The 24,479-nt window shown below is 49.7% G+C and overlaps 1 protein-coding gene across 2 annotated transcripts in view; it reads left to right on the top strand.

Annotated features, from left to right (window-relative positions):
• Positions 1 to 24,479, top strand: part of LOC143817253 (collagenase 3-like) — an 87,253-nt gene that overhangs the window by 61,389 nt on the left and 1,385 nt on the right. The window lies entirely within an intron of this gene.

Raw genomic sequence — 24,479 nt, 5'->3', positions numbered from 1 at the left:
GCCTATATCGACTCTGGCGCCGCTTTGAGTCTTATGGATTGGTCCTTTGCCAATCGTTGTGGGTATGATTTAGAGCCTTTGGAAACTCTTATTCCTCTGAAGGGGATTGACTCCACCCCATTGGCTAATAATAAACCACAATACTGGACACAAGTGACTATGTGTATTAATCCGGATCACCAGGAGACTATTCGTTTTCTGGTGCTGTATAATCTACATGATGATTTGGTGCTGGGATTGCCATGGCTGCAGTCTCACAACCCAGTCCTTGACTGGAGAGCTATGTCTGTGTTGAGCTGGGGATGTAAGGGGACTCATGGGGACGTACCTTTGGTGTCCATTTCATCATCTATTCCCTCTGAAATCCCTGAGTTCCTGTCTGATTATCGTGACGTCTTTGAAGAACCCAAGCTGGGTTCACTACCTCCGCACCGTGAGTGCGATTGTGCTATAGATTTAATTCCGGGTAGTAAATACCCAAAGGGTCGTTTATTTAATCTGTCTGTGCCTGAACATACTGCTATGCGAGAATATATAAAGGAGTCCTTGGAAAAGGGACATATTCGTCCATCGTCATCTCCCTTAGGAGCCGGTTTTTTCTTTGTGTCAAAAAAAGACGGCTCTTTGAGACCATGTATTGATTATCGGCTTTTGAATAAAATCACGGTTAAATATCAATACCCATTGCCGTTGCTGACTGATTTGTTTGCTCGCATAAAGGGGGCCAAGTGGTTCTCTAAGATTGATCTCCGTGGGGCGTATAATTTGGTGCGGATCAGGCAGGGGGATGAGTGGAAAACCGCATTTAATACGCCCGAGGGCCACTTTGAGTATTTGGTGATGCCTTTTGGTCTTTCTAATGCCCCTTCAGTCTTCCAGTCCTTTATGCATGATATTTTCCGCGATTTTTTGGATAAATTTATGATAGTGTATCTGGATGATATTCTGATTTTTTCGGATGACTGGGACTCTCATGTCCGGCAAGTTAAGAGGGTTTTTCAGGTTTTGCGGTCTAATTCTCTGTGTGTCAAGGGTTCTAAGTGCGTTTTTGGGGTTCAGAGAATTTCCTTTTTGGGATATATTTTTTCTCCCTCTTCCATTGAGATGGATCCTGTCAAGGTTCAAGCTATTTGTGATTGGACGCAGCCCTCTTCTCTTAAAAGTCTTCAGAAATTTTTGGGCTTTGCCAACTTTTATCGTCGATTTATTTCTGGTTTTTTGGATGTCGTTAAGCCATTGACCGATTTGACTAGACAGGGTGCTGATGTTGCTAATTGGTCCCCTGATGCTGTGGAGGCCTTTCAGGAGCTTAAGCGCTGTTTTTCTTCTGCCCCTGTGTTGCGTCAGCCTGATGTGACTCTTCCTTTTCAGGTTGAGGTCGACGCTTCTGAGATCGGAGCTGGGGCAGTGTTGTCGCAGAAAAGTTCTGACTGCGCCGTGATGAGGCCTTGTGCCTTCTTTTCCCGTAAATTTTCGCCCGCTGAGCGGAATTATGATGTTGGGAATCGGGAGCTTTTGGCCATGAAGTGGGCGTTTGAGGAGTGGCGCCATTGGCTCGAGGGGGCCAGACATCAGGTGGTGGTATTGACTGACCACAAAAATTTGATTTATCTTGAGACCGCCAGGCGCCTGAATCCTAGACAGGCGCGCTGGTCATTATTTTTTTCTCGGTTTAATTTTGTGGTATCGTACCTACCAGGTTCTAAGAATGTTAAGGCGGATGCCCTTTCTAGGAGTTTTGAGCCTGATTCACCTGGCAACTCTGACCCCACAGGTATTCTTAAGGAGGGAGTTATCTTGTCAGCCGTTTCTCCAGACCTGCGGCGGGCCTTGCAGGAGTTTCAGGCGGATAGACCGGATCGTTGTCCGCCTGATAGGCTGTTTGTTCCTGATGATTGGACCAGTAAAGTCATCTCTGAGGTGCATTCTTCTGCGTTGGCAGGTCATCCTGGAATTTTTGGTACCAGGGATTTGGTGGCAAGATCCTTCTGGTGGCCTTCCCTGTCACGAGATGTGCGAGGCTTTGTGCAGTCTTGTGACGTTTGTGCTCGGGCCAAGCCTTGTTGTTCTCGGGCTAGTGGATTATTGTTGCCCTTGCCTATTCCTAAGAGGCCTTGGACACACATCTCGATGGATTTTATTTCAGATCTGCCTGTTTCTCAGAAGATGTCTGTCATCTGGGTGGTGTGTGACCGTTTTTCTAAGATGGTTCATTTGGTTCCCCTGCCCAAATTGCCTTCTTCTTCCGAGTTGGTGCCCCTGTTTTTTCAAAATGTTGTTCGTTTGCATGGTATTCCTGAGAATATCGTTTCTGACAGAGGAACCCAATTTGTGTCTAGATTTTGGCGGGCATTTTGTGCTAGGATGGGCATAGATTTGTCTTTTTCGTCTGCTTTTCACCCTCAGACTAATGGCCAGACCGAGCGGACTAATCAGACCCTGGAGACATATCTGAGGTGTTTTGTGTCTGCTGACCAGGATGATTGGGTTGCTTTTTTGCCATTGGCGGAGTTCGCCCTCAATAATCGGGCCAGCTCTGCCACCTTGGTTTCCCCGTTTTTCTGTAATTCGGGGTTCCATCCTCGATTTTCCTCCGGTCAGATGGAATCCTCGGATTGTCCTGGAGTGGATGCGGTGGTGGAGAGATTGCATCATATCTGGGGGCAGGTGATGGACAATTTAAAGTTGTCCCAGGAGAAGACTCAGCTTTTTGCCAACCGTCACCGTCGTGTTGGTCCTCGGCTTTGTGTTGGAGATTTGGTGTGGTTGTCTTCTCGTTTTGTCCCTATGAGGGTCTCATCTCCTAAGTTTAAGCCTCGGTTCATCGGTCCGTATAAAATATTGGAGATTCTTAACCCTGTTTCCTTCCGTTTGGACCTCCCTGCATCCTTTTCTATTCATAACGTTTTTCATCGGTCGTTATTGCGCAGGTATGAGGCACCGGTTGTGCCTTCCGTTGAGCCTCCTGCTCCGGTGTTGGTTGAGGGTGAGTTGGAGTACGTTGTGGAAAAAATCCTAGACTCCCGTGTTTCCAGACGGAGACTCCAGTATCTGGTCAAGTGGAAGGGATATGGCCAGGAGGATAATTCTTGGGTCACTGCATCTGATGTTCATGCCTCTGATCTGGTTCGTGCCTTTCATAGGGCCCATCCTGATCGCCCTGGTGGTTCTGGTGAGGGTTCGGTGCCCCCTCCTTGAGGGGGGGGTACTGTTGTGAATTTGGATTCTGGGCTCCCCCGGTGGCTACTGGTGGAATTGAACTTGTGACATCATCTTCCCTGTTCACCTGTTCTGATTAGATCTGGGTGTCGCTATATAACCTGGCTTCTCTGTTAGATGCTTGCCGGTCAACAATGTTATCAGAAGCCTCTCTGTGCTTGTTCCTGCCCCCAGACATCTACTAGATAAGTTGGACATTCGTCCATGTTTTGTTTTGTATTTTGGTTCCAGTTCACAGCTGCAGTTTCGTTACTGTGTCTGGAAAGCTCTTGTTGATCAGGAATTGCCACTCTGGTATTATGAGTTAATGCCAGAGTCCTAAAGTAATTTCTGGATGTGTTTTGTTAGGGTTTTCTACTGACCATGAAAGTATGCTTTCTGTCTTCTGCTATCTAGAAAGCGGACCTCAAATTTGCTAAAACTATTTTCCTGCTGCGTTTGTTATTTCTTCTAAAATCACCGCCAATATATGTGGGGGGCCTCTGTCTCCTTTTTTTTGGGCATTTCTCTAGAGGTGAGTCAGGTCTTATATTTCCCTCTGCTAGCATTATTTAGTTCTCCGGCCGGCGCTGGGCATATAGGGATAAAAAGTAGGACATGCTACCTGGCTACTTCTAGATGATGCGGTAGGTTTAGTTCATGGTCAGTATAGTTACATCTTCCAAGAGCTTGTTCCTATAGAGGCTTATGCTAGTTCTCTGGCCATGGAGATCATGACAGCGTTGTGTGGGTCAGGGCGGCCGCAGAGGCGCAGGCAGCCAAACAATGATGCCAGAAGACGGGCAGCGCTACCAAGGGGGTTGCAGCGTGTCATTACAAAGGAAAGTCACACCTCCGGGACGGTTAAATGGTCACAGAGGACACATTTTTGACGTGTTCAGTTCCACATGTGCGAGGAGAATAAGTTTATGAGCCACCTTGCACACATGCAGCATTACCGCTGTACAAGGTGGCTGTAAAACATACAAACGCCTGGGGGAGGGGGGACAGGTTCCCGTCAATTTCAGTTTTTGTGTCTGCGTGGCTGTTGCAGGACACGTTGCCGGATACACAGCAGGGGAAGAGCTGGCGGTGCTGAACCCCACTGACACATTGGCGAGGTGTTTTTCTCTGTGCAGCTAGCACATCTGGGCCCCAATTGGCAGTGTTAGAGCCCAGGGTCAGCAGGAGGAGCAGGGGGAGCGGAGTGTAGGCCGAAGCCTGCACTGGCGGCAGCTTTGGGTCTGTTGTGTCTGCGTGGCTGTTGCAGGACTGTTGTGAAATTGGATTTTGGGCTCCCCCGGTGGCCACTGGTGGAATTGAACTTGTGTGCATCATCCCCTCTGTTCACCTGTTCCCATCAGGATGTGGGAGTCGCTATTTAACCTTGCTCCTCTGTCACTTCCATGCCGGTCAACATTGTAATCAGAAGCCTTTCTGTGCATGTTCCTGCTACCAGACAACTTCCAGCTAAGTCGGACTTTTGTCCTTGTTTGTTTTTTGCATTTTGTTCCAGTTCACAGCTGCAGTTTCGTTTCTGTGTCTGGAAAGCTCTTGTGATCTGAAATTGCCACTCTGATGTTATGAGTTAATACTAGAGTCTTAAAGTAATTTCAGGATGGTGTATTGATAGGGTTTTCAGCTGACCATGAAAGTACCCTTTCTGTCTTCCTGCTATCTAGTAAGCGGACCTCGATTTTGCTAAACCTATTTTCATACTACGTTTGTCATTTTCATCTTAAATCACCGCCAATATATGTGGGGGCCTCTGTCTGCCTTTCGGGGAAATTTCTCTAGAGGTGAGCCAGGACTATATTTTCCTCTGCCAGGATTAGTTAGTCCTCCGGCCGGCGCTGGGCGTCTAGGGATAAAACGCAGGCTACGCTACCCGGCTACTGTTAGTTGTGCGGCAGGTTTAGTTCATGGTCAGTTTAAGTTTCCATCCTTCCAAGAGCTAGTTCCTATGTATGCTGGGCTATGTTCTCTTGCCATTGAGAACCATAACAGTTTGACCGGCCCACAAAGGGTTAAATTAATTGGCAGAGAAAGGAGAGAAAAAAGAAGTCTGCTGAAAATTTTTTTTTTTTTTTTTTTTTCCTCCTTCAGTTCTGAGTGTGCTTTCAATTGAATCACTTGCAAGTCTGCCTATATTGCAGCCTTCCTCTCTCTCTCTCCTTCTAATCCTGGAATGGCTCTGTGTTCACCTGTTTAAAATGGATATTCAGAGTTTAGCTGCAGGTTTGAATAATCTCACCACGAAAGTTCAAAATTTACAAGATTTTGTTGTTCATGTTCCTATATCTGAACCTAGAATTCCTTTGCCTGAATTTTTCTCGGGGAATAGATCTTGCTTTCAAAATTTCAAAAACAATTGCAAGTTGTTTTTGTCCCTGAAATCTCGCTCTGCTGGAGATCCTGCTCAGCAGGTCAGGATTGTGATTTCCTTGCTCCGGGGCGACCCTCAGGATTGGGCTTTTGCATTGGCTCCAGGGGATCCTGCGTTGCTCAGTGTGGATGCGTTTTTTCTGGCCTTGGGGTTGCTTTATGAGGAACCTCATTTAGAGCTTCAGGCGGAAAAAGCCTTGATGTCCCTATCTCAGGGGCAAGATGAAGTTGAAATATACTGCCAAAAATTCCGTAAATGGTCTGTGCTTACTCAGTGGAATGAGTGCGCCCTGGCGGCGAATTTCAGAGAGGGTCTCTCTGATGCCGTTAAGGATGTTATGGTGGGGTTCCCTGTGCCTGCGGGTCTGAATGAGTCCATGACAATGGCTATCCAGATCGATAGACGTCTGCGGGAGCGCAAACCTGTGCACCATTTGGCGGTGTCTACTGAGAAGACGCCAGAGAATATGCAATGTGATAGAATTCTGTCCAGAAGCGAACGGCAGAATTTTAGACGAAAAAATGGGTTGTGCTTTTATTGTGGTGATTCAACTCATGTTATATCAGCATGCTCTAAGCGTACTAAGAAGCTTGATAAGTCAGTTTCAATTGGCACTTTTCAGTCTAAGTTTATTCTATCTGTGACCCTGATTTGTTCTTTATCATCTATTACCGCGGATGCCTATGTCGACTCTGGCGCCGCTTTGAGTCTTATGGATTGGTCCTTTGCCAAACGCTGTGGGTATGATTTAGAGCCTCTTGAAACTCCTATACCTCTGAAGGGGATTGACTCCACCCCATTGGCTAGTAATAAACCACAATACTGGACACAAGTAACTATGCGAATTAATCCGGATCATCAGGAGATTATTCGCTTTCTTGTGCTGTATAATCTACATGATGTGTTGGTGCTTGGATTGCCATGGCTGCAATCTCATAACCCAGTCCTCGACTGGAACGCTATGTCTGTGTTAAGCTGGGGATGTAAGGGGATGCATGGGGACGTACCTTTGGTTTCCATTTCGTCATCTATTCCCTCTGAGATTCCTGAATTCTTGTCTGACTATCGTGACGTTTTTGAAGAACCTAAGCTTGGTTCATTACCTCCGCACCGGGAGTGCGATTGTGCCATAGATTTGATTCCGGGTAGTAAATACCCTAAGGGTCGTTTATTTAATCTGTCTGTGCCTGAACATGCTGCTATGCGAGAATATATAAAGGAGTCCTTGGAAAAGGGACATATTCGTCCTTCGTCATCTCCCTTAGGAGCCGGTTTTTTCTTTGTGTCTAAGAAAGATGGCTCTTTGAGGCCGTGTATTGATTATCGGCTTTTGAATAAAATCACGGTTAAATATCAATATCCGTTGCCACTGCTGACTGATTTGTTTGCTCGCATAAAGGGGGCCAAGTGGTTCTCTAAGATAGATCTCCGTGGGGCGTATAATTTGGTGCGAATTAAGCAGGGGGATGAGTGGAAAACCGCATTTAATACGCCCGAGGGCCACTTTGAGTATTTGGTGATGCCTTTTGGCCTTTCAAATGCCCCTTCAGTCTTTCAGTCCTTTATGCATGACATTTTCCGTGATTATTTGGATAAATTTATGATCGTGTATCTGGATGATATTCTGATTTTTTCGGATGACTGGGACTCTCATGTCCAGCAGGTCAGGAGGGTTTTTCAGGTTTTGCGGTCTAATTCCTTGTGTGTGAAGGGTTCTAAGTGCGTTTTTGGGGTTCAAAAGATTTCCTTCTTGGGATACATTTTTTCCCCCTCTTCCATCGAGATGGATCCTGTCAAGGTTCGGGCTATTTGTGATTGGACGCAACCCTCTTCTCTTAAGAGTCTTCAGAAATTTTTGGGCTTTGCTAACTTTTATCGTCGATTTATTGCTGGTTTTTCTGATGTTGTTAAACCATTGACTGATTTGACTAAGAAGGGTGCTGATGTTGCTGATTGGTCCCCTGCTGCTGTGGAGGCCTTTCGGGAGCTTAAGCGCCGCTTTTCTTCCGCCCCTGTGTTGCTTCAGCCTGATGTTGCTCTTCCTTTTCAGGTTGAGGTCGACGCTTCTGAAATCGGAGCTGGGGCGGTTTTGTCGCAAAGAAGTTCCGACTGCTCCGTGATGAAACCTTGTGCTTTTTTTTCTCGTAAATTTTCGCCCGCCGAGCGGAATTATGATATTGGGAATCGGGAGCTTTTGGCCATGAAGTGGGCTTTTGAGGAGTGGCGTCATTGGCTTGAGGGGGCTAGACATCAGGTGGTAGTATTGACCGACCACAAAAATTTAATTTATCTTGAGTCCGCCAGACGCCTGAATCCTAGACAGGCGCGCTGGTCGTTGTTTTTCTCTCGGTTTAATTTTGTGGTGTCATACCTACCGGGTTCTAAGAATGTTAAGGCGGATGCCCTTTCTAGGAGTTTTGAGCCTGACTCCCCTGGTAATTCTGAACCTACAGGTATCCTTAAGGATGGAGTGATATTGTCTGCCGTTTCTCCAGACCTGCGGCGGGCCTTGCAGGATTTTCAGGCGGATAGACCTGATCGTTGCCCACCTGGTAGACTGTTTGTTCCTGATGATTGGACCAGTAAAGTCATTTCTGAGGTTCATTCTTCTGCGTTGGCAGGTCATCCTGGAATCTTTGGTACCAGGGATTTGGTGGCAAGGTCCTTCTGGTGGCCTTCCCTGTCACGAGATGTACGAGGCTTTGTGCAGTCTTGTGACGTTTGTGCTCGGGCCAAGCCTTGTTGTTCTCGGGCTAGTGGATTGTTGTTGCCCTTGCCTATCCCGAAGAGGCCTTGGACGCACATCTCGATGGATTTTATTTCGGATCTTCCTGTTTCTCAGAAGATGTCTGTCATCTGGGTGGTGTGTGACCGTTTCTCTAAGATGGTCCATTTGGTTCCCCTGCCTAAGTTGCCTTCTTCTTCCGAGTTGGTTCCTCTGTTTTTTCAAAATGTGGTTCGTTTGCATGGTATTCCGGAGAATATCGTTTCTGACAGAGGAACCCAATTCGTGTCTAGATTTTGGCGGGCATTCTGTGCTAGGATGGGCATAGATTTGTCTTTCTCGTCTGCTTTCCATCCTCAGACTAATGGCCAGACCGAGCGGACGAATCAGACTTTGGAGACATATTTGAGGTGTTTTGTGTCTGCAGATCAGGATGATTGGGTTGCTTTTTTGCCTTTAGCGGAGTTTGCCCTCAATAATCGGGCCAGCTCTGCCACCTTGGTGTCTCCTTTTTTCTGTAATTCGGGGTTTCATCCTCGATTTTCCTCCGGTCAGGTGGAATCTTCAGATTGTCCTGGAGTGGATGCTGTGGTGGAGAGGTTGCATCAGATTTGGGGGCAGGTGGTGGACAATTTGAAGTTGTCCCAGGAGAAGACTCAGCTTTTTGCCAACCGCCGGCGTCGGGTTGGTCCTCGGCTTTGTGTCGGGGACTTGGTGTGGTTGTCTTCTCGTTTTGTCCCTATGAGGGTTTCTTCTCCTAAGTTTAAGCCTCGGTTCATCGGCCCGTACAAGATATTGGAGATTCTTAACCCTGTGTCCTTCCGTTTGGACCTCCCTGCATCTTTTTCTATTCATAATGTTTTTCATCGGTCATTGTTGCGCAGGTATGAGGTACCGGTTGTGCCTTCCGTTGAGCCTCCTGCTCCGGTGTTGGTTGAGGGCGAGTTGGAGTACGTTGTGGAAAAAATCTTGGACTCCCGTGTTTCCAGACGGAAACTCCAGTATCTGGTCAAATGGAAGGGATACGGTCAGGAGGATAATTCTTGGGTGACTGCCTCTGATGTTCATGCCTCCGATCTGGTCCGTGCCTTTCATAGGGCTCATCCTGATCGCCCTGGTGGTTCTGGTGAGGGTTCGGTGCCCCCTCCTTGAGGGGGGGGTACTGTTGTGAAATTGGATTTTGGGCTCCCCCGGTGGCCACTGGTGGAATTGAACTTGTGTGCATCATCCCCTCTGTTCACCTGTTCCCATCAGGATGTGGGAGTCGCTATTTAACCTTGCTCCTCTGTCACTTCCATGCCGGTCAACATTGTAATCAGAAGCCTTTCTGTGCATGTTCCTGCTACCAGGCAACTTCCAGCTAAGTCGGACTTTTGTCCTTGTTTGTTTTTTGCATTTTGTTCCAGTTCACAGCTGCAGTTTCGTTTCTGTGTCTGGAAAGCTCTTGTGATCTGAAATTGCCACTCTGATGTTATGAGTTAATACTAGAGTCTTAAAGTAATTTCAGGATGGTGTATTGATAGGGTTTTCAGCTGACCATGAAAGTACCCTTTCTGTCTTCCTGCTATCTAGTAAGCGGACCTCGATTTTGCTAAACCTATTTTCATACTACGTTTGTCATTTTCATCTTAAATCACCGCCAATATATGTGGGGGCCTCTGTCTGCCTTTCGGGGAAATTTCTCTAGAGGTGAGCCAGGACTATATTTTCCTCTGCCAGGATTAGTTAGTCCTCCGGCCGGCGCTGGGCGTCTAGGGATAAAACGCAGGCTACGCTACCCGGCTACTGTTAGTTGTGCGGCAGGTTTAGTTCATGGTCAGTTTAAGTTTCCATCCTTCCAAGAGCTAGTTCCTATGTATGCTGGGCTATGTTCTCTTGCCATTGAGAACCATAACACAGGACACGATGCCGGCTACACAGCAGGGGAACAGCTGGCGGTGCTGAACCCCACTGACACATTGGCGGGTGTTTTTCTCTGTGCAGCCAGCACTTCCGGACAGCAACTAGCGGTGTTTGAGCCTGGGCTCTGCAGGTGGAGCAGAGTGTAGGCCGCAGCCTGCACTGGAGCAAGTTGAAAGGGAACCTTTAACCCCCCCCCAGGCGTTTGTAGCTGAAAGAGCCATCTTGTAAAGCACTAATGCTGGAAAAGGTAAACTTAGCTCTTTTAATTATGGTCCTTGCACATGCTGAACCTAACACTTTTGAAATGTGTCCCCTCACACGGTTAAACCGTCCGGTCGGTGGAACTTTCCTTTGTCATGTGACGCAGCACAGCCGTCATTCTTACCCCCTTGGCGCCGTGCGCCTCCTCCTCAGCGTTGTTTGAATCTGTCCCGGAGTCTGCGCTGTTATGTTATCCCTTGGCCAGGCACACTTAGCGCTGCCCGTCTTCTGACATCATTTGGTGTCAGGATGGCTGCGCCTGTGCGGCCGCGCTGGACGAGATCCCGCCTCGCTGTGTCATCTAATGTAATCACTCTGCGGACCTGTGATCCATGGGCATGAGCAGTGCATATCCTCGCCTCTCACTCCCCTCCCTACGGCTTCTTCAGACTGTGCGGCGTCACGGCCGTGGCATGCTATTAGGGATCAGCTGACGGCGCACAGTCTGAAGAAGGCGTAGGGAGATGAGTGAGAGGCGGAGGTTAAGATATGCACTGCTAATGTCCATGGATCACAGGTCCGCAGTGGGATTAAATCAGAAGACACTACGAGGCGGGATCTCGTCCAGCGCGGCCGCACAGGCGCAGCCATCCTGACACCAAATGATGTCAGAAGACGGGCAGCGCTAAGTGTGCCTGGCCAAGGGATAACATAACAGCGTAGACTCCGGGACAGATTCAAACAACGCTGAGGAGGAGGCGCACGGCGCCAAGGGGGTAAGAATGACGGCTGTGCTGCGTCACATGACAAAGGAAAGTTCCACCAACCGGACGGTTTAACCGTGTGAGGGGACACATTTCATAAGTGTTAGGTTCAGCATGTGCAAGGAGCACCACGAAAAGAGGCACTTTTTTCCCTTTGCATCATTACTGCTGCACAAGGTGTCTCCTTCAGTAACAAACGCCTGGGGGGGGGGGACAGGTTCCCTTAAATTTAACTTGTTGTGCCTGCGTGGCGGTCACAGGACACGTTGCCGTATACACAGCAGGGGAGCAGCAGGCATTACTGAACCCCACTAACACATTGGCGAGGTGTTTGGCTCTGTGCGGACAGCACTTCTGGACGGCAACTAACGGTGTTGGAGCCCAGGGACAGGAGGAGGAGGAGGTGGAGGAGATAGGAGGGATTGCCACACACACAGCAGGGGAGCAGCAGGCTTTACTGAACCCCAATAACAGAGGAGCGACTGTTGGGACTGTGCGGACAGCACTTCTGGACGGCAACTAGCGGTGTTGGAGCCCAGGGACAGGAGGAGGAGGAGGTGGAGGAGATAGGAGGGATTGCCACACACACAGCTGGGGAACAGCTGATGTTACTGAACCCCAATAACAGAGGAGGGACTGTTGGGACTGTGCGGACAGCACTTCTGGACGGCAACTAGCGGTGTTGGAGCCCAGGGACAGGAGGAGGAGGAGGTGGAGGAGATAGGAGGGATTGCCACACACACAGCTGGGGAACAGCTGACGTTACTGAACCCCAATAACAGAGGAGGGACTGTTGGGACTGTGCGGACAGCACTTCTGGACGGCAACTAGCGGAGTTGGAGCCCAGGGACAGGAGGAGGAGGAGGTGGAGGAGATAGGAGGGATTGCCACACACACAGCTGGGGAACAGCTGACATTACTGAACCCCAATAACAGAGGAGGGACTGTTGGGACTGTGCGGACAGCACTTCTGGACGGCAACTAGCGGTGTTGGAGCCCAGGGACAGGAGGAGGAGGAGGTGTAGGAGATAGGAGGGATTGCCACACACACAGCTGGGGAACAGCTGACGTTACTGAACCCCAATAACAGAGGAGGGACTGTTGGGACTGTGCGGACAGCACTTCTGGACGGCAACTAGCGGTGTTGGAGCCCAGGGACAGGAGGAGGAGGAGGTGGAGGAGATAGGAGGGATTGCCGCACACACAGCTGGGGAACAGCTGACGTTACTGAACCCCAATAACAGAGGAGGGACTGTTGGGACTGTGCGGACAGCACTTCTGGACGGCAACTAGCGGTGTTGGAGCCCAGGGACAGGAAGAGGAGGAGGTGGAGGAGATAGGAGGGATTGCCACACACACAGCAGGGGAGCAGCAGGCTTTACTGAACCCCAATAACAGAGGAGCGACTGTTGGGACTGTGCGGACAGCACTTCTGGACGGCAACTAGCGGTGTTGAAGCCCAGGGACAGGAGGAGGAGGAGGTGGAGGAGATAGGAGGGATTGCCACACACACAGCTGGGGAACAGCTGACGTTACTGAACCCCAATAACAGAGGAGGGACTGTTGGGACTGTGCGGACAGCACTTCTGGACGGCAACTAGCGGTGTTGGAGCCCAGGGACAGGAGGAGGAGGAGGTGGAGGAGATAGGAGGGATTGCCACACACACAGCTGGGGAACAGCTGACGTTACTGAACCCCAATAACAGAGGAGGGACTGTTGGGACTGTGCGGACAGCACTTCTGGACGGCAACTAGCGGTGTTGGAGCCCAGGGACAGGAGGAGGAGGTGGAGGAGATAGGAGGGATTGCCACACACACAGCTGGGGAACAGCTGACGTTACTGAACCCCAATAACAGAGGAGCGACTGTTGACTGTGCGTACAGCCCTACCAGGCAACAACTAGCGGTGTTGGAGCCCAGGGACAGCAGGAGAAGCAGAGGAACACAATGTAGGCCGAAGCCTGATTGGAGAAAGGGAACCTTTAACCCCCCCCCCCCCCCCCAAGGCGTTTGTAGCTGAAAGAGCCAGCTTGTGCAGCACAAATGATGCAAAAGGAAAAGGTGGCTCTTTTCATTATGCTCCTTGCAAACACAGAACTAAACACTTATAAAATGTGTCCCCTGAAACCGTGAGACCGTCCCGGAGGTGGGACTTTCCTTCGTAATATGACGCAGGACAGCTGTCATTCCTACCCCCTTGGCGCCGTGCCCCGGCTCCTCAGCGTTGTTTGAATCTGTCCCGGAGCCTGCGCTGTTATGTTATCCCTTGGCCAGGCACACTTAGCGCTGCCCATCTTCTGACATCATTTGGTGTCAGGCTGGCTGCGCCTGTGCGTCCGCGCTGGCCGAGATCCCGCCTCGCAGTGTCGTCTAATGTAATCCCACCGCGGGCCTGGGATCCGTGGCCATGCGCAGTGCATATCCTCGCCTCTCACTCCCCTCCCTACGGCTTCTTCAGACTGTGCGGCGTCACGGCCGTGGCATGCTATTAGGGGTCAGCTGACGGCGCATAGTCTGAAGAAGGCATAGGGAGATGAGTGAGAGGCGGAGGTTCAGATATGCACTGCGCATGTCCATGGATCTCAGGCCCCCAGTGGGATTAAATCAGAAGACAATGCGAGGCGGGCTCTCGGCCAGCGCCGCCGCACAGGCGCAGCCAGCCTGACACCAAATGATGTCAGAAGATGGGCAGCGCTAAGTGTGCCTGGCCAAGGGATAACATAACAGCGCAGGCTCCGTGACGGAATCAAACAACGCTGAGGAGCCGGGGCACGGTGCCAAGGGGGTAGGAATGACAGCTGTGCTGCGTCATATTACGAAGGAAAGTCCCACCTCCGGGACGGTTTTACGGTATCAGTGGACACATTTTATAAGTGTTAAGTTCTGCGTGTGCAAGGAGCTAAACAAAAATAGCTACCTTTTCCTTGTGCAACATTACTGCTGCACAAGGTGGCTCTTTCAGTAACAAACGCCTTGGGGGGGGGGGCAGATTCCCTTACATTTCAGTTGTTATATCAGCGTGGCGGTCGCAGGACACATTGCCGGCTACACAGCTGGGGATCAGCTGACGTTACTGAAACCCAATAACACTGGGTCGTATGTTTTGACTGTGCAGACGGCACTTCTGAGCCTCAACTGGCGGTGTTGGAGCCCAGGAATTTAAGTTCAGGTGGTAGAAAGATGAACACAACAGGAGACCTGGATAACGTAGACAGTCACCTAATTATTTAATCAGGAAGAGGAGTGGCAAATTCCTGCGAGATCCAGGCCTTGTTCATTTTCAGGAAATTAAGCCGGTCAACGTTATCGGAGGATAGTCGCATGCGACGGTCAGTTAGTACACCACCTGCAGCACTAAAGACGCGTTCCGATAATACACTAGCCGCAGGGCAAGCCAGCACCTCCAATGCATACTGGCTTAGCTCTGGCCATGTATCCAGCTTTGAGACCCAAAACTTGAAAGGTGAAGAGCCATCTGGGAGTACAGCAAGAGGGCAAGACATGTAGTCTGTCACCATCTGACGGAACCGTTGCCTCCTGCTGACTGGAGCCGTCTGTGATGGTGTAGACTTTTGTGGCGGGCACAGAAAACTGTGCCACAGTTGGGCCATACTGGTCTTGACTTGGGCAGAGGCACTGCTTCTGCTCCCTCTTTGTGCAGAGCCTCCACCACTGCCTGGACGCACTGAGCTGCTTTGTAATGCACTAGCAGCACGTCTCTCAGTTGGACTGGAGAAGATGATGGAATTCACCAGTGTGTCTTGGTACTCCCGCATTTTTCGCTCCCTGTTCAACAGTGTGATGAGGCTTTCTACGTTGTCCCGGTAGCGAGGATCGAGGAGGGTGAACACCCAATAATCAGACATGTTGAGAATGTGGGCGATGCGGCGGTCGTTTCTCAGGCACTGCAGCATGTAATCCACCATGTGCTGCAGACTGCCAACTGCCCAAGAAACGCTGTCCCCTGCTGGAGGCGTGATCTCTGCCCGCTCGTCATCACCCCACCCTCGCTGTACACACTGAGTACTGGACAATTGTGTAACTCCCTCCTCTGGACGGATGTCTTCCTCCTCCATTGACTCCTCCTCATCCTCCTCACAAACTGTCCCCTGCCTACGCGTTTGTGAGGAACCACGTGGCGCTGACTGTCCAGAAGATGATGGAAATGGTGAATCCTCATCCTCCACCTCTTCCACATCATCCCTTAGCGCTTGCAGTGATTTTTCAAGCAGGCAGATAAGGGGGACAGTCATGCTGACTAGTGCATCATCTGCACTCGCCATCCGCGTGGAATAATCGAAGGGACGCAAAACCTGGCAGACGTCATTCATAGTGGCCCACTCTGTGGTTGTGAAGTCTGAACGGCGCTGAGTGCGACTTCTTTGCGCCTGATGCAGCTGGTACTCCATTACAGCTTGCTGCTGCTCACACAACCGCTCCAACATATGTAACGTGGAATTCCACCTGGTAGGTAGGTCACATATGATGCGATGTTCCGGCAGGCGGTGTCGGTGCTGCAGAGCTGCAATGCGCGCTTTTGCCGTGCTGGAACGCCGCAAGTGAGCACACTCTAGGCGGACCTTGTGCAGCAGTGCATCAAGATCCGGATAGTCCCTCAAAAAACTCTGCACGACCAAATTGAGCACATGTGCCAGACATGGGATGTGAGTGAGGTTGCCGAGGCCCAGAGCTGCCACCAGATTTCGGCCATTATCACACACTACCATGCCTGGCTGGAGATTCGCTGGCACAAACCACACATCGCTCTCCTGCTTGATGGCATTCCAGAGCTCCTGCGCTGTGTGGCTTCGATTCCCCAAAGAAATTAATTTCAAGACGGCCTGTTGACATTTGGCCACGGCTGTGCTCATGTCGGTCGTAACAGGTAAACGTTCATCACGGGTCCATGTGGAGGTGGACTGTGACGGCTCCTGCAGCGATGATTCTGAGGAACTGTTGTAAGAGGAGGAGTCAATGCGTACAGAATGGATTCCTGCAATCCTTGGAGTGGGCAGGACACGTCCTGCGCCACTCGCACGATCTGTACCCGGCTCAATGACATTAACCCAATGGGCAGTGAGGGAAAGGTATCGCCCCTGTCCATGTTGACTGGTCCACGCATCGGTGGTGAGGTAGACCTTGCTACTGATGGCATTCAGTAGCACGTGTTTTATGTGTCCCTCCACATGCTTGTGCAGGGCAGGGACGGCTTGCCTGCTGAAGTAAAAGCGGCTGGGCACATTGTACTGTGGGACTGCCAATGACATCAAGTCACGGAAGCTGTCAGTCTCCACCAGCCTGAATGACAGCATTTCCAGTGACAGAAGTTTGGCAATGCCTGCAGTCAGAGCCTGTGCTCGTGGGTGGTTTGACGAGAAAGGCCGCCTTTTCTCCCATGCCTGTACTACCGATGGCTGTACACTGGGCTGGGAGTGTGTGGATGACTGGGAACGTGGTGCTGCGGGTGGAATTACAGCGGGTCTCTGGACAACAGGGCCAGAGGTTCTTCCACGGCGATCCTGGGAGGAAGCCGAACCAGCTGCGTGTGAGCTGGAGGAAGAGGCAACACGAGCTGAAGAGGTGGTAGCTGCCGCTGTTGGTTGGCCTAGCTCTTCAGTGTGTTTTTCTAACTCCGCCGCGTGCCTGGTGCGCACATGTTTCCACATGTTGGAGGTATTGAGGTTGCTGACATTTCGACCTCTTTTTACTTTGTGATGACACACCTTGCATTTGACATAGCAAATGTCATCTGCAACTGTGTCAAAAAAGGACCAGGCACTGCAAGTCTTGGGAGCGCCCTTTTTGGCTTTTGGAAGAGACATGCTCCTAACGGGTGCCAAAGCGGAGGCTGCAGGATCCGCAGTCTTCCCCCTCCCTCTCCCTCTTTGGGCCGTACGGGGAATCTCTTCCTCAGAGCTGCTCCTACCACCTTCCTGTCCCTCACGCCAAGATGGGTCAAGGACCTCATCATCTACACTACCCTCTTCCCCCAACTGCTCCTCCTGGGTAGTCTCAGCAGCAGAGCACGCACCAGAAAGTGGCACCTGAGTGTCATCAGCGGATGCGTCCTGCGATGTGGTGACCGGAGGCACTGGAGAAAAAGCGGTTGGGCATCACTGCACCCTGCCTCTTCTTCCATTTCTCCAATACTGCTTGGCTGGCCCCCTGTTTCCAAGCCAAGAGATTCAGAGAACAGAAGTAGAGACGGCTCCTGTCCTGGGCTCTCTGTCTGCCTGGGCAATTTGGCAGGTGGTGAAGAGACAGATGGCTGCTCTCCAGTGCTCTGTGTCTGAGAGGATGTGGCACTAATTGAAGTTGATGCATTAGCTGCGATCCATCCGACAACGGCTTCAATTTGTTCTTCACGCAGCAGCGGTGTACGGCGCTCTGCGACAAAGCTGCGCATGAAGGACTGTTCCCTGGTGAAAGTGGGTGCTGATGAGTCACCGGTGCCCGCAGCAGGCACAGAATCCCCACGTCCTCTCCCTGCTCCGCGCCCACGCCCACATGCCTTACTCACTGCCTTCTTCATCTAGGTTAACTGATAAAGATAAGCAGAAAAGTACTAACGGCTTTGTGTGCTTATTCCTGAACAACTCCTAACAGGTATAAGAAACACTAATTTTCTAAAGTGTGGACTAGACTTTAATATGAGCTAATGTGGCCTACACAAATGTTAAGTGGTGTCACTGGTGTGTTTGGTGAACTTTATTATTTATTTATTTTTTGGGGGCTGAACTGACAACAGAGAGAGCTGCAGTCACACGGAGACCGTGCAGACAGCCGTAAATGGCGCTGCAAGGCCCAAAAACCCTCCTCTACGTTATCCTATGTAGTGTTTTTCCACAAGTTAGCTGGAGACGGGTGGAAAGACACTAATAGGAATTTTTTGAAAAAATGTGCAGCAGCCTGCACTACTTAAAACAAAAGGAAAATTGATTTTACGGTATGACGCAGTGAAGAACCCTGAGCTGGAGACAACCAGGCTATGGCTGCTCACAGACTACAGGGCGAGCTGCAGTCACACGGAGACCGTGCAGACAGCCGTAAACGGCGCTGCAAGGCCCAAAAACCCTCCTCTACGTTATCCTATGTAGTGTTTTTCCACAAGTTAGCTGGAGACGGGTGGAAAGACACTAATAGGAATTTTTTGAAAAAATGTGCAGCAGCCTGCACTACTTAAAACAAAAGGAAAATTGATTTTACGGTATGACGCAGTGAAGAACCCTGAGCTGGAGACAACCAGGCTATGGCTGCTCACAGACTACAGGGCGAGCTGCAGTCACACGGAGACCGTGCAGACAGCCGTAAACGGCGCTGCAAGGCCCAAAAACCCTCCTCTACGTTATCCTATGTAGTGTTTTTCCACAAGTTAGCTGGAGACGGGTGGAAAGACAGTAATAGGATTTTTTTGAAAAAATGAGCAGCAGACTACACTACTTGAAAAAAAAAAAAAAGAACAGTATGAGGCAATGAACCACCCTCCCTGAACTGAATACAACCAGCTATGGATGGCCTATGGCTGCACTCAGACTAGAGAGTGGGCTGCACTCACACACACACACACACACACACAGACCTTGCAGATCGCTGTGAAAACAGCGCTACAAGGCAAAAGCAAGGTGATTAGTAGGTGAACACAGCGGTTGCTAAATTAGCCTTTGAAAAGCACAAAGAAGCAAATCGCTATCTCTAAACTGGCCCTCAGTCAGCAAACAGCGTCCTGTCACTAACTGAATTCACAGCAGAGTGAGCACAAAATGGCGCCAGCGACTTTTAAACTGCATCATGACATCATTTCAGCAGCCAATCACAGCCATGCCAGTAGTTTCATGCCCTCCATGCTGAACAGGATGTGCCCACACTTGGAATCATTCTCATTGGCTGAATTCGTGCAGTTTGAATCTGGGAACTTCCGATTCCGGTATCCGATACGCGGCAAGTATCGGATCTCGGTATCGGAATTCCGATACTTGCGGTATCGGAATGCTCAACACTAATGGTAAGGTTTTAATACTAGAGGTTAGGGCCATCCCAAATTTGGGTTCACCTTGACACTGGTGGGATGGCTTTTACGCTTTTTTGATCAAAAATGAGGTTTACTAAGTACCCAATATTATTTATATGCACTGTTACTTTTATTCATTTACTTACAGCAGGGTAGATATTATATTTTGTATCTGTCTTAGAAACTTTTGTATATTTTTCTTTGCTTTTAACATTTTAATTAGCCTTAAAGGGAACCCAGTCAGCTATTTTGGCCGCTATAAGTTGCGGCCACTGAATTTCAGGGCTTATCTACAGCATTATAGAATAATAGAATAGAATAAGCCCCCGATCCGACCTGAAAGATAAGAAAACTAAGTTTTATTATACTCACCCGGGGGGCGGTCCAGTGCGGTGCAGTCTGATGGGTGTCGCAGGTCCTGGTCCGGCGCCTCACATCTTCTTGCGACGACACCCTCCTGCTTGCCTCATGGTCCCTGGCTTCGCACTTCTGCGTAGGCGTACTTATCTGCCCTGTTGAGGGCAGAGCAAAGTATTGTAGTGCACAGGTGCTGGGAAAGGTCAGAGAGGCCCAGCGATGTTGGGAAGCTATGAATCAAGCAGGAGGGCGGTGGCGCAAGAAGATGGGAGGTAGCCGGACCCAGACCTGCAACACCCACTGGACCGGACTGCACCGGACCGCCCCCTCGGGTGAGTATAATGAAACTTATTTTTATACTTTGCTGTAGATAAGCCCTGAAAGGCAGTGGCTGCATCTTATAGCAGCCAAAACAGCTGACAGGTTCCCTGTAATAGAGGACGTTAAATCTGCAATCGCTTGATAAGATGTACTTACAAAAATGAAGGTTCTTAGCACATAAATTGGCCAATTCATGTGTGCCCATCAACCACGGCAAGGTGACCTTCCTCTGATGGGTCCTATCCTACTGTACATAACTCTTTTGAGCTATCAGCCTACAGTTAAATGGACAAACATGTCTCTCGCAGGCCATGAGCCTACAATTCAATGGGTAAGTAGAACTGATGAAAATCACCTGCTGGTCAATGGGAGGAGTGCAGAGTCAGGCGGGAGTCAGTCACACCTCCATTTAACTGTAGTCTGATAGATCAAGAGAGGTATGTACAGTAGAATAGGTCTCATCATATGGAGGTCACCTTGCTATGGTTGATGGGCACACATGAATTGGCCAATTTATGTGCTAAGAACTTCATGTTTGCATATATCTTGGTCTCATATAGAGCACTGCTGTGTTTTCTTTTTCTATATAATGCAGCTATCACAGCTTTCACCCCGGGCCGGACTGGCCATTGGGCATTTCTGGCAAATGCCAGAATGGCAGGTCCCTGTAGTGGGCCGCTCGATCTGTTGCCCCCTTCATGCTGTCAGCTTCTGCAGCCAGAAGCGATCTTGCTGCTCTGTTAAAATCACTGCCGCTGCACGGGATGAAGTTTGTGGCTGCCGTCTGATGTCCTGATCACCAGCTGCAGTGAGGTAACATAGAGACAGGCAGGGGGGAGGCGGAGAGGTGCGCGCCGCTCTTCTGTGCTGCTCCGAACCTGCCACTTACTGCAGCTGGTGATCAGGACATCAGACCGCCCTTTTCCTTCTGTCCAGCGAGGCGGCAGGGACAGAAAAGATTTAGGAGGTGCTGATAATCTTAAAGGGAACCTGTCACCCCCAAAATGGAAGTTGAGCTAAGCCCACCGACATCAGGGGCTTATCTACAGCATTCTGTCCCCAAGGTCCCCCGCCTTACAGCGTCTGTATACTGTACTGTACTGTACTGTATACTGTACTGTATACTGTATGAGGAGGCACGATCAGCTGAATACAGTATACAGACGCTGTAAGGCGGGGGACCTGGGTGACAGGCTGACACACGCAGTGCGCATGCCCAGGAATCCTAGCCCCGCACTGTGCATAATGCATAACACACTGCGGGGCTGGGATTCCCAAGGTGGGTGGCCACAATGCCCGCACAGGCGCAGTCTGCAAGCCTGGCTGGGACGTCACACGGCCAAAGCTTAAACACAGCGCAGGCGCCGGTTTTGAAGAGAAAAAAGCGCGGAGGGGGCGGCGCCGAAAGCCCCTGAAGATTTGAGTGACAGCAGAGTAGTGGTTGAAGCTGGGGAGTGAGGACCCGCCTCCCTGGCTAAAGACAGGTATTTTGGCTAAGTTTCAAAGCGCTTTATTTTGGGAATACTTGAACCAAAAACTAAAAGAGCCACCTTGTTAGAATGCAGCATTACTGCTGCACAAGGTGGCTCTTTTAGTTTATAACGGCTGGAGGAGGGTGACAGTGGCCCTTTAACCTCCAGCCTGACTCTGCACTCCTCCCATTGACCAGCAGGTGATTTTCATCAGTTCTACTTACCCTTTTGAATTGTAGGCTCATGGCCCGGGAGAGACATGTTTGTCCATTAAACTGTAGGCTGAGAGCTCAAAAGAGGTACCGTATGTACAGTAGAAAAGGGATCCATCAGAGGGAGGTCACCTTGCCGTGGTTGATGGGCTCATATGAATGGGCCAATTTCTGCACTAAGAACCCTCATTTTTGTAAGTACATCTTACTGATTAATAACACAGTTTAGATTAAATGTCTTAAGTGTCTGCAATCGCTTATATTATAACATTGCAGGGTACTGTACAATTACCGGTTCCCTCAGTAGACCCTTGGCTGCCGAGATAATAACATCGGCACCTAATTTCCAAACTGTTAATTGTTGCTTACACAATAGAGAGCAGCATCTAAGTGGTTAAGCTGCTGTTTCTGAGTCCACATCATACATTCAGTGCACACAAGTCTGAGTGGCGCCCCCAGCCCTGGGATCAGTGGGCTCCTGGCACTTGCCCTGGGTTCGCTGGGAGGCAGGGTAAACGTGTAGCTGCCAAATGTGTGGACACCTGCTGCCTTGTTCCCTGCAATCCCCTGCTGGCACCATTAGCACCTTTTACCTGGCACTGATGCTGAATAGATGGGAGTGCCAGACAGAGGAGGAGGTAATCTGACTGTGCCCTCATTGTTTTATTATATTAAATGACAGGAACTTGTTATTTTTAGTAAATATTTTTATTTCCACTGGCGTCTGTCTCCCTATGTAAATATCAATTACTGTCTTTTGGCAACTATTTAGGCTATATAACTGTAAGTCCTTGTTTTCCAGCTTTTAGCATCGATGACCCAACTTTAGGACAGACAATCAAAGTATTATTTGTAAAAATTCTCATTCCTGGGACCCTGAGTGTAGTAATGGAGCTCATCCACTGATAGCTGTAGTGCCAGGTTTGGATGGCCCTTGGTGTGCTACTTGTTCATTCTGTTGACCATGCTACTGGGAGTAGGATCCTCATCAATCTTCAATATTGATGGCCTATCCCGGAGCTCATCATTAAAGCCTGGGCCTGGAAAGCCCTTTTGATATAGTCTACACACGTTTGGATTATTAGAGATCACCCTTGTTCACTAGTTCAGGATTTGATGAGGATATAAGTATAGATTCTCTGCCCAAATCATCTTGAAATTCTGAGACATTCAACCACAAGTATATATTTGACGCTGAAAAGCTGTGGATCGGATGAGAATGGGGCTAATTCTCAAATGAATCTAGGGGCACATTTCCAGAAGATTTCTAGGTGTCAACTTTAACATTTCTGCCGCGGATTATTAGTAAAATCAGTATTTTCCATAGGCGAGTGTGATAATAGCCTTATAACTACCCTATTAGGGCACTATGAGTTTATAGAAGGTGATCCTAATTTTTGGGAATTCCATAAGTTAGCTGTATGGGTCTGGAGGACTCGTCACTGCTGTGAACATCATGCAAAGCCGATCAACATGAGCAGTCATAATAAACTTCTAAATTCACCCTATGGCAGTGTTGAAGTTTCCAGTGCAGATGGAATTCCCTTTCTGTTGGGGTCATCAGGGACACTAAACTATATCATGTTATACAAAAACACACACACACACACACACACATATATAAATATAATATATGTATAAAATAAGTGATGTTACAATGCAAGCTTCCGAGACTACTAGGCATGAGGCATGGTATAACAAGGTGGAGCGCCCCCACGCAAGGGCAATGGGGTACTCGGCACCGGGTCCTTCGGTTCGGGGGATGCCACGGTGGCCCGACCCGGTCCGTGGCCCTTTGAGGGACGTCCAATAAAGAAGAGAGTTTTTATGGTTTTGGGAAAGGTCTTTAAAGGGGAAGTGTTCGTGACGCCATCTGTGGTATTCGGTCAGGATGACCGACGCTGCTTAGGGGTCCGCTGGGGTGATGTTATGGCAGCTAGATGGTATACCTCCCCACAGGTGGAGTGTATCCCCAAGGCTTCCCAGAGTGTAGGTGGTAGATGGTGTGAGGCGTAGTGAATAACGAGGACACAAGGTTGCAGTCTCTTTACCTTTACTGAAGGCTTCAGTGTCCACAGTCCAGGGCACCGGATCACAGGGCAGGCAGAGTCCAGCCGGTCTGAAGGCAAATCCAGAGTCCCCTTATCCAGGTGGAATTCAATAGCCTTCCTATGCACACAGCAAAACAGTAGGTCCTCACTTGCATAAGCTCCAATAAGGTCCTCACTGTTATTACTCTTCTCTCTCTGTTCCCCGTGGTCGGATAGAACAGAACCCGTATGACTGATGGCCTGAGGCTTTTTATAGGGACCCTAGAGACGCCCCGACCCCACAAGTTGCCACCATGTCTTCCTAGGTATTAAGGTCGGGCAGCCAACTTGGAATTGACTGTCCTGCCAGTCTCTGAAGCAATGGCGTAGAGCACTTTACTCCCTCGGTATTCTGGCTACCGGATCGCGCACCAGAAGGATGCAGCTCCTCTCGTCTACTATCCTCTATGGTATCCACTTGTTGCTATGCCTTCGTTTCTCACTCACTGCAATACACTTCCTTTCAATGTCTCTTTCTGGGATGCTGCCGCACGTGGGACAGGCGCAGCTCCGTGAACCCTCGTCCTCCTCAGACCGCAGTCTGGATCTGGCTGGAACTCACTCCAGCCAGCTTCTGCCGAACTCCGTCGGGCTCTGACTGTCTGGGTGAAGCCCAGTCAGCTTCTGTCTAACTCCCTAACCAACCCACCAGTTTTACCTATCTTTGAGGAGTGGCCTAGTAGATAGAACCTTTGCTCCCCCTGGTGGCTGGTGTGTGAAGTGTGTTGTGTGTGGTTGTGATACCTGGACAGGATATCTCCTTTATTGCCTCCAGACGTAATATTGCTCCCCCTGGTGGAAGAACAACATTACTGCAACGACCAGGACTCTGGGGCGCTGCAA

This window comes from Ranitomeya variabilis, chromosome 3 (assembly GCF_051348905.1).
Source record: "Ranitomeya variabilis isolate aRanVar5 chromosome 3, aRanVar5.hap1, whole genome shotgun sequence".
NCBI lineage: Eukaryota > Metazoa > Chordata > Amphibia > Anura > Dendrobatidae > Ranitomeya > Ranitomeya variabilis.
Note: the sequence above shows the minus strand (reverse complement) of the source record. Positions and strands in the feature narration are given on the sequence as shown.